A 9,806-nucleotide genomic window follows, 5' to 3' on the forward strand; every position below is an offset into this window, starting at 1 on the left:
TCATTTAACAAATGTTAATTGAGTCTGCAGAAGCCCTGGTGGCCTTCTGTTAAGTTAAGAACTTGACTGCTAACTGAAAAGTTGGCAGTTTGAACCAATCCAGCTGCTCTGTGGGAAAAAGACCTGGCAATCTGTTCCCATAAAGATGATAGCCTAGAAGACCCTATGGGGCAGTTCTACTCTGTCACACGGGGTCACTAGGCATCACAATCAACTCCACTGCACATAACAGTTGAGCCTATAGGCCAAGCACTGTGCTAGGCTCTGGGATGTTTGTGAACAGGGCAAGAACTATTCCCCGGCCTCGTGGAGAAGAGAGGAGCTGTCCTGATTTGGCAGTCAGGGCACCCTGCCCCACCCTAGAATAGAACTCAGTTAAGCCCTGGGCGTTTTCTCCAAGGAACAAGCTCTTTCCATGTCCCCACCCCTTTCTATCTTACCTTGTCCCTTCACCTCCCTCCCTTCAGTAGATGTCTTAGTGATAACATCACAAAATGAAGGACTAGTGTCACTGAAAATGACCATTATCAAGTTAGACCAACCTCAGAGTCTCCAGCCAGAACTGCCCACAGCCCAGCTCCAACTTATTAGGACAGAAAAAACTCAACCATATTTCATTCCTGGCACTCAGCTCCCTCTGCTTCTTTCTATAGGCCCATTTCACGTCTCCTTGCCTCAGAAGGCCCTTAACCAAAGGGAATATGCAAGCCCTGAGCTGGCAGGCCCTTCACCCAAAGCAGTCTCTGAGCTCAGCCCTACCACACCCTGTCTCTTCTGCAGGGCCAGAAGATGAGCTCTTCACTCCCTCTCAGCCAGGAGGGTGGTGCTGCTCCAGCAAGCCCCCCTACACCAGCGTCTCCACCTCCCCCTAGGGACCTGGTCCGTGTACTTGTCAAAAACCTGATGATGTTAGCAAGTCAGCAAGAGAGTTAGGGAGCTCATCTGGAGTCCCTGTGGGCAGATCTAGGACAAGATCAGTGAATTTCAAGCATGAAAAGGACTTCAGAGATAAAGGAGCTGCTATTCATTTTCTCCTTTCAACAGCAGAGTGATCCGTGTTTGTCTTTGCTCCCCTCTCCTTGCAGAAACAACTGGAAACTGAAGTAGCCACAGGATTGAAGACACACAATAGTGTGTGGAAACCACAGACTTTCCTTGGCTTTGTTGGATAGGCAGGGAGACCAGGGGAGCAAGGTAGACAGTGGGAAAGTCAGGAAGGGTGGGGAGGAGGTCACTTTATTCCTAAAGCACAGTCTAACCAGGTCTAGAGAAGCAGGGGATGGGAGTGGGGACTGTGAATATCCAGGGACATAGGGATATGGATAGGGGAGTCAGGGAGTTGGGTTCTAGTTCAGCTCTACTCTGGTGAACTTGGACAAGTCCCTTCCCCTCTCTGGGCTTCAGATTACTCTGTTGTAAAATGAAAGAATTGGATTAGATCACTAATTTTCACACTTTCTTTGCATCATGGGATCCTTCTATAATCAAACTCTTCTGTGGAAGTCCCATGTGTGAAATGGGTCTGGAAGATGGTGGTTGAGGGAGAAGACCAAATGTCCTGACTCTTGGCCCTGCAGAGACCCCTACAGAACACAGCTAGCAAATCTCTGGCTTCAATGGTCTCAGGGTTCTACTATTCCCAAGACTCCCTGGGTTAGAGCAGGTGAGGGCTCATCACCCAACAGGAGAGGGAGAAGCAGGGTGGGTTTCTGAGTGGCTCTTGAAGGAGTGATAGGCAGGACTGACAGAGAATACACACCACGGCATCCCAGACTACAGAAAGTACAAAGGCCTTGAGGCAGAACTCTGAATATATGAATAAGGGCCATGGGAGGGGTCCCTGTTAGTACAGAAAGACTGTTGAAGATTCAAGAGTCATGGTTGGATGGGTATGAAGAGCAGTTGGGAGCCACTGACTTTGGGGAATTTTTGCCTGCAGATTGTCCTGCTGCCTCCACCCAAATACTAGGCAGGAAGCATCCACAATTATTCTTTCAAGAGTCCCCTGGGAATACGAGATCTTTCTGGAAGCAGAGGGAGCTCTGGTAGCATAGTGCCTAAGGCACTTGACTGCTAACCAGAAGGCTGGCGGTTCAAACCCACCAGCCACTCCTTGGAAGGAAGGTTGGGCAATCTACTTCCGTAGTGATACTGCCTCGGCAATCCAAGGAGGGGTTGCTATGAGTCAGGTCCGACTCGATGGCACATAACAACAACTGGAAGCGGAGGTCAGAGTCCAACAGAGCAGCTCCCCAGAAAATGTACTTGCCCTGAGTTGTCATCTGTGTGGTGCCTGCCCAACCCTCTTCATATCCTACCCATCTCTGAGTCCATTTAGATTCTTATCCTTCTCTCTTCCGAGATGTAAATGTCAGGGCTGGTGTTGGCTTTACTTAGCATATTGTCAAGGGCTCTGTGAAGCCTCAAGGAGTTAGGTAAGGGTACTTGTAAAGGGAAGGAGCACTACTGAACATACCCCCACCTCCTGTTCTTAAAGTAAGTCCTCAATGGGGAAAGAGTAGTCTTTTCACAAAATAGTGCTAGAGCAATTGGATAGTCACATGCAAAGAATGAAATTGGACCCCTTCTTCATACCATATACTAAATTAACTCCAAATGGCTCATGGCCTAAATGTAAGCATTGTTTTCTTGTTGTTATGTGCCATCAAGTCGGACCCAACTCATAGTGATCCCTCCTTGGGTTTCTGAGGCAGTATCACTGTGGAAGTAGATTGCCCCATCTTCCTTCCGAGGAGTGGCTGGTGGGTTTGAACTGCCAGCCGTCTGGTTAGCAGTCAAATGCCTTAGGCACTATGCTACCAGAGCTCCCAAAATAAGCATTAAAACTACAAAACTCTTTTTTTAAAAAAAACTCCCAATGTAAGTATCAAAACTACAAAACTCTTGGAAGCAAATATAAAGTAAATCTTCATGGTCTTGGGTTGGGCAAAGCTTTCTTACATATGACACCAAAAGCACAACTGGAAAAAAAAAAAAAAAGATTAATTGGATTTCATCAAAATTAAAAACCTTTCTGCTTCAAAGGACACCATAAGAAAGAACAAAGACAACCCATAGAATGAGAGAAAATATATGTGGATCATATATCTGATAAAGGATTTGTATCTGGGATATGGAACCTTGGTGGCAAAGTGATAAGTGCTTGCCTGCTAACCAAAAGCTTGGCAGTTAAAACCCATCAGCTGCTCTGTAAGAGAGAGATGTGGTAGTCTGTTCTGTAAAGATTTATAGCCTTTGAAATGCTATAGGGCAGTTCTACTCTGTCCTATAGGGTTACTATGAGTAGAAATTGACTTCATGGTAATGGGATGGAATGGGATGCAGAATATACAAAGACTCTTACAACTAAATCATTAAAATTAACAGTTTAAATAATTAAAAAGTAATAACCCAATTTAAATATGATCAAGCGATTTGAATATATGCTTTTCCAAAAAAGATATGCAAATGGCCAATAAGTATATGAAAAAGTACTCAACATCACTGGTTATAAGGGGAATTCAAATCAGAACCACAATGAAATACCACTTCACACCCACTAGGGTGGCTGTAATAAAAATAATTTATATTATCAAGGATGTGGAGAAATTGGAACCTCTTACATTCCGATTGGAAATATAAAATGGTGTAGCCACTTTGGAAACGTTAAATATAGAGCTGCTGTAAGACTGAGTAATTCCACTCTTAAGTATATGCTCTAGAGAAATGAAGACATGTCCAACACATAAACTGTGCAGGAAAGTTCATAGCAGAGTAATGCATAATAAAAAATGCAAAAACAACCTAATGTTCATCAATAGGTGAATGAGTAAATGTGGTTTATCTATGCAAAGGAGCTCTGGTGACGCCATGCCTAAGGCATTTGACTGCTAACCAGAAGGTTGGTGGTTCAAACCCACCAGCCACTCCTCGGAATGAAGACTGGGCAATCTACTTCTGTAAAGATTTACCATCTTGTAAACCTAATGGGGGTCACTATGAGTCAGAACCGACTCAGTGTCAATGGGTTTGGTTTGTTTTCTTTTTTAAAAATCTATGCAATGGAATATTAGTTGGGTAAACCTTGAAAACTTTATGCTAAGTAAAAGAAGCCAGTTATAAAGACCAAATATTGTATGATTCCATTTATATGAATTGTCCTGCATAGGTAAATCCATAGAGACCAAAAGTAAATTAGTGGTTTCTAGGGATTGGAAGCAGGCTTGGGGGAAAGTAGGGAATGACTTCTCATGGGTGTAAGTTTTATTTTGAGATGATAAAAATGTTCAAAAATTGATTGTGGTGATGGTTACACAAGTCTTTGATTATAGTAACAGTCATTGAATTGTACATTTTTAATGGATGAATTATATGGTATGTGAATTATATCTCAGTAAAGCTGGCTGTGACTCATTCACTCACATGGAGTAGTGGTTAAGGGGAAGAGTTCGAATCCTGTGCCTACTCTCATCAACCATGTGACCTGGGGCCTTGCTGGGCCTCAGTGTTCTCATCTGTAAAATGGAGGTGAAAGTCAAGGGCCCCGTGTCAGAGTGTTGTGAGGATGAAAGAAGACAAGTGGGGGAGCACACAGCCTGCTGCTGGTCCGTGGGCAGACACTCAGTCAGCGTGGTCAGCCTCACTACGAATGGGCACCTACTGTGTTCCAGGCCTCCCGGGACTTGCAGCCATAGGGACAGAGCACACAGGCACATCCCTCCCAGAGTGGAGTGGTACTGGGCTCCTTGTATCACAAGTAGATCTGAGCTCAAAGGGAGGAAGGGGAGATTCTAAGAAGGCGCCATGGAGAGTAAAGGGCTTCTGAACAGAGCCTTGAGAATGTTCTCAGCCTAGACCAGCAGTTCCCTAAACAGGCTGATGACCTAATTAAGTGGAGAACCTCCTCCACTCAACCCACTCTTTAAGATGGGGAACCTGTGAATCCACATTTTCCAAAATCTCCCCTGATGAATGGAGTCATGAATCGTGTTTTGAGACCCCTGGAGGGGGGAAGTGTAGGAGGTGGGACAGGGATCTTCTGAGGCTTCCAAAACAAGCCAAGGAACCTGAGGCGGAGGCTGTCCAGGCACCTCAGCTGTCCCTCTGCACCTGTGCGGCAGCATCCCCCGCAGGGAAAGCGCATGGGAACACCCACCCCCACCTGCGGAGGCTCTGCTGCCGGATGGTCCTTTACCTGCTCCCCTGAGGGCTTCTTTGCTGTACAGCCTGCGCTTTGCCATCTCCTTCTCCAAGGCTCCCCTGGAGCACTGGAGTGTCTGTTTACAGTCCATTAGCTGCTTGACAGAGAGGCTCTGAGAGGGAGAGACATAAAGAGAAAGTGTCAGGGCCCTGGCCCAATGTAGATCCATCAGAAATGAAGATGAAGCTGCTGAGACAGGAGGCCTGGCAGCAGGGGCGGGTTACCCAATAAGCAAGGTAATAAGCACAGGCTTACTTGTGCTTACTTACTAATCTGTACTGAACAATTTCACATTTTTTCACTACATCAGAGATTCTGCTTCTACGTATGCTTGGCATCTGTTTTCCCCAACACTATAGCACCTTCCTACAGAATGAAAGCTTCTTTTCAAATTGACAGTCCATGACAGGGACAGAGTACCCAGTAAGTACAAGTAAGCATGGGTTTACTAATCTATAATCAACAACTACAGATTAGTAAGTAAGCATGGGCTTATTGGGTAATCTGCCCTTGCCTGGCAGCTTCAATGGTGGCCTAGTGGGATGTGCAGCCTCTCAGTGCCATGAACATAAGCAGTTCAACCAGGCTTTCAGATGAGCCATCCCCCAGCCCTTCTGGCCTGGCCTTCTCAGCTTCCTGCTGCCCCTGTCTACCCGCCCACCAGGGCTCCTCTCCAAGGTGTCCAACAAGAGGAGACTAGCTATTCCATGGAGTAGGTGTGATGGTATATCTACTCCGTGGAGTATTGCTGTTGTTGCTATTTGCCGTTGTGTTGGCTCTAACTCATGGCGACCCCAAGTATAACAGAAAGAAATGTCTGGTCGTCCAGCATCTTCACAATCTTTGATAAGCTCAAGTCCATTGTTGCAGCCACTGTGTGTTTGGAGTGCCTTCCCGTTCAGGAGGTTCATTGTCCAGTGCTGTATCAGATAGTATTCTATGATTCAAAAAGTTTTCCTTCTTTGATTTGATTTACAGAGGTAGATCGCCAGGCTTTCTTCCTAGTCTGTCTTAGTCTGGAAGCTCTGCTGAAACCTGTCCACCATAGGGATCCCTACTAGAATTTGAAATTTTGGTAGCATAGCTTCCAGCATAATAACAACATGCAAGCCACCACAGTAGGACACACTGACCAACAGGTGGTGGCCAGAAATTTTCATTGGAGAGCCCTGGTGGTGCAATAGTTAAGTTCTGGCCTGTTAGCCAAAAGTTTGGCAGTTCGAAGCCATCTAGTAGCTCCCAGGCAGAAACACCTGGCAATCTGTCTCTGTACAGATTACAGCCTAGAATACCTCATGAGGCAGTTCTACTGTGTCACATAGGGTCATTATGAGTTGAAATTGACTTGACGACATCTAAAAAAGAAAAATTAGTAATTACACCTACAAAAAAATTGATCACTGCATGGGAAAATACTTAAATGCTATACAAGTTCAGAGGAATGAAAACAAGATGCAAAATGGTATGTACAACATCAACCCAGTGAAATTACAATTACCCACAGGGGGAAATAAAAAGACTGCAAATGCTCCAAACAGGCTGGTGATGGCTGTCACTGGGTGGTGGGAACAGCAGTGCTCTACTTCTCTTCCTTTTTTTTCTAGACTCCCTAAATTTTATGCGCTGGGCATGATGGCTTTCCTAATAACAGCAACAAAATTTATTTTGAAAAAAAAAATACTTCGAGTCTATTTACCATCTGAACTTGCTCCATCCTGTTATGCCCACAGGGCGAGGATGAGCCTGGGTTAAGAGCACAAGATTCACAATGTCCCACCTTGCCTGCCTAGTCCCCAGGCCCTGCCCTGAGCTATGGTTTGGGCATATTACCCACCCTGGAACTTCCTAGGGGGGAATCTTTTTTCCTCTTCAGAGCTCAAGCTTGAGTCAGTTTCCATACCCACCACTCTCATGGCATTTCAGGGTGCACAGGAAGCTTCCTGCAGGCTGGGCAGCCCTTCCTAGCCCATCACCTCACATCCAAGGACAAGCCTTCTGTGTGCTGTGCTCAAATGGAAGGAGAACTTGTCAGTGAATAACTGAAGGTGGCAGAGCATCTGTCTTTCTTTAGCCCTTGAGCCCCAAAGATGGAAAATCAAGAGACAAGAATTTGGATGAGTTTTCAGGAAGAGAAGTGGGGCAAGGTGGGGGTGGCTGAAGAACCTGCTAGAGAGGTTTGCTCCAGGCCCTTGGTGATAATAACAGTAACCAGCATGGTTGTCGGCTGCCGCGGAATCAGCCCCCAACTCATGGCAACCCCATGCACGACAGAACAAAATGCTGCCTGGTCTGCACCATCCCCACAATGAGCTGTAGATCAGACCATTGCGGTTCATACAGTTTTCATTGGTTGGTTTTCAGAAGTAGATCACCAGGCCTTTCTTTCTAGTCTGGAAACTCCACTGAAATCTTCTCAGAAACATACCAACACACAAGCCTCTACTGATAGGTGGTGACTACACATGAAGTTCATGGCTGAGAACCCAACTCAAGTCTCTGGCATGGAAAGTGAGAATTCTACCACTGCCGGACACGAGCCCAGTCACTTCTGATAGTGGTTCCACCATCCAACATTATTGAGCTCTTTTCATGGACTTTACATCCATCACTTTGGGTTGTAAGATAAGCTCTTTTACCATCCACATCTTACAGAGTGGTTAAGTAACTTTCCCAAGGTTGCACAGCAGTCAGCAAGCAAGGTAGGGAAAGAGACCCAATCTATCAGCCTTTATGGTCCATGATGGTGCCAAGGACTATGCTGAGCTTTACATTCATGGTCCCACTGCTCTGGACTCAGCTCTAGCTCCATCACATATAGGTGATGTAACCTCATACAACTTACTTCTCTGAACCTCAGCTTCCTCATTTAGGTATCAGAGAGAATGTCAGTAACTGCTCCTAGGGTTGTTGTAAGGATTTGAGAATGAGTGTGAAGCTCTGAACCAGGTAACTCTCCCACATTGAAGATGCCTTCAACACCACCCAATGCCAGACATGAGCCCGGCCTCCTCTGACACACATTTCAGACGACCACAGCTTCCAGCAAGCCAGGGCCACAGCAACTCTAGCGGCAACCACAATTACACTCATAAATTAGTGTTCAGCTAATTGTGATTTTATGGACTGGTGGTCGACATTCCCTTAAAAACTCCTTCTGTAAACACACAGCAGCCCTGCTGAGCAAGTGCCAAGTTGTATAAAAACTCTTTTAGGCAGAAATATATGGGCTGTGGTAGCTGACTCCCCAGGACAGCGCCTCATTCGTTATGTTTTTTTTCTCCTCCCTGTGCTAAATGGCGCCATGCATAGCTAATCCACCAGCACCACTGCCTCTCGCTTCACTCCATAAATCTTTGCCTTGAAGTTGCCCCGAGCACACCGCCTGCAAATGTCAGTAACATGGCGGCAACCAGATGGGGGACTGGTCCTTGCCCACTCCCCACCTCCCAAAAAATGAAGGCCCTGCTCTCTTGTGGGGTCACCTGGAGAGGGAGCATGTGAAAGGTAAAGAACTCTGGGAGTCAGGACCCCAGATACTCCCCAGTATAAAACCTCTCTCACACACACATTAGCACACACGAGCACACACACTACCCTCACCAGGACAGAACAGAGCTGAGCCAGAAGGTCCAATAAAAACACACATATGTTTTATCATGGTCAATATATATGCAACAAATTGTTTGCCATTTCAATATTCTTCAGGTGTACAATTCAGTGAGATTAGTTACGTTACTCATGGTTGTATCCTTTCACCATACTCATTCAATCCGTATGCTGAGCAAATAATCCAAGAAACTGGACTATATGAAGAAGAATGCACTTCGGAATTGGAGGAAGACTCATTAACAACCTGTGATATGCAGATCACACAACCTTGCTTGCTATGCTGTTGTTGTTGTTATGTGCCCTCGAGTCAGACCCAACTCATAGTGACCCCTCGTTGGGTTTCCAAGGCAGAATCACTACAGAAGTAGATTGCCCAACCTTCTTTCCGAGGAGTGGTTGGTGTGTTTGAACCGCCAGCCTTCTGTTAGCAGTCAAGTGCCTTAGGCACTATGCTACCAGAGCTTCTAAAAAGAGACAGCCCAGCTATCTGGCAGGGAGTGGCTGGTGGGTTTGAACCGCCAGCCTTGGATGTAACAGCTGACTGCCCAAGGCCCTGAGGTCATCCGCCAGCCTTGGGTGTAACAGCTGACTGCCCAAGGCCCTGAGGTCATCCGCTAGAGCCAAAAACCAAACTCACTACTGTTGAGTTGATTTCTACTCATAGTAGACCCCTCCATGGGTTTCAGGAGAGAGGCAGTATCTCTATGGAAGTAGATTGCCTAGTCTTCCTTCCGAGGAGTGGCTGGTGGGTTTGAACCTCCAGCCTTCTGGTTAGCAGTCAAATACCTTAGGCACTACGCTACCAGAGCTCATAAATAAAGAAAACTTGAAGCACTTACTGATAAAGATCAGAGACTATAGCCTTCAGTATGGATTATCCTCAATGTAAGAAAACAAAAATCTTCACAACTGGACTGGTAAACAGCATCATGATAAATGGAGAAAAGATGGAAGCTGTCAGGGATTTCATTTTACTTTGATCAACAGTCAATGCAGT

The sequence above is a fragment of the Orycteropus afer genome, unplaced genomic scaffold (assembly GCF_000298275.1).
Source record: "Orycteropus afer afer isolate SDZICR_OR568_19922 unplaced genomic scaffold, OryAfe1.0 scaffold00094, whole genome shotgun sequence".
Taxonomy (NCBI): Eukaryota; Metazoa; Chordata; class Mammalia; order Tubulidentata; family Orycteropodidae; genus Orycteropus; species Orycteropus afer.